Raw genomic sequence first — 1,124 nt, 5'->3', positions numbered from 1 at the left:
CAATATCCCAAAAGGCATATTTTAGGGTGGCAAACTTTAGTTCCCCCTCAAGAGGAAAGAGAACCATCCGTGACAGTTAAATTTTAGTTTAATAGGAGGGAGTGGAGAAGGGCCTTAGGAAATTCAGAAGAAAAGGAACAGCTTAGAGGAGGTTAGTCACAAAATCAAGGATCTGACTTTCTGGCTCATGATAAAGACAGCATTTTCTCAAAGTAATAGATGCCGCCCTTCTGAGGTGGGACTCCATGTTTTAAAAACTAGGGCACTGAGTCATCTCATCAAATTCAGATGGCTATTTTCAAAGTTAAGGACGTTCCAGTTTTGTCTCAGTAATGAGTCTTAGGATCAGATCCATGTAATTAAGCTGAATTCCTTTTTATTGAGACAAAAGCAGAAGAGAAGGGGGTTCTTGGCTACAAAAACTGGGTTCTTGTCCGTTTTTGCAAGTCGGTGCCTGTAGACTAGTCACTTTACTTTCAACACTTAGCGCCTTATCTCTATGCCTGTCCCACACAACCGGCCTAGCGCGCAGCTAGCTGACCTACCTTCTCTTGCCAGGGGTTGGGGCACACCCCCAGGTCAGGGGCTGTCTCTACAATTCTTTCACACCAGGAGTGCGCGGTAGATCTGACTAAGGACACAGACCAGGGCACTCATCTTTCACCCTTCTGCCCGGCAGACTCGGTGGAAGGTTGCGTGGTTTGGGAAGACCTGAGTCCCTGGGTGCATCCATCCCTGGCCATTTATGTCAGCCCTGGGTCTGGGGTCGCTGCAGGGCCCCGGGGAGGGGCGGCATCCCGGCCTAGCTGCTCTCCAAACCTATGACCAAGAGGGGGTACCTGCCAGGCTCCCTGAGGGCACCGCAGGGACGCCCAAGTGCACCAGATCGGAGAAACGCAGAAGCTAAGGACCGAGGGACACCTTCTGGCTGGGATGCGCGCCTTCCTCCCGCTGAGCTCAGGTGAGGCACTCCGCCCCGCACCTGACAGGCTTCCATCCTCCTGCTTCCATTTGGGAAACCCAGGTTGGAGGGGGAAGGGGGCGCGGTGTTCTACCGAACGGGAGCGTGTGCGGGGAGCCGTGGCTCGCCTCGCCACGTCCCACCCGACCCCGGGCTGCCGGGT

This window comes from Myotis brandtii, unplaced genomic scaffold, assembly GCF_000412655.1.
Source record: "Myotis brandtii unplaced genomic scaffold, ASM41265v1 scaffold208, whole genome shotgun sequence".
Lineage (NCBI taxonomy): Eukaryota > Metazoa > Chordata > Mammalia > Chiroptera > Vespertilionidae > Myotis > Myotis brandtii.
Note: the sequence above shows the minus strand (reverse complement) of the source record.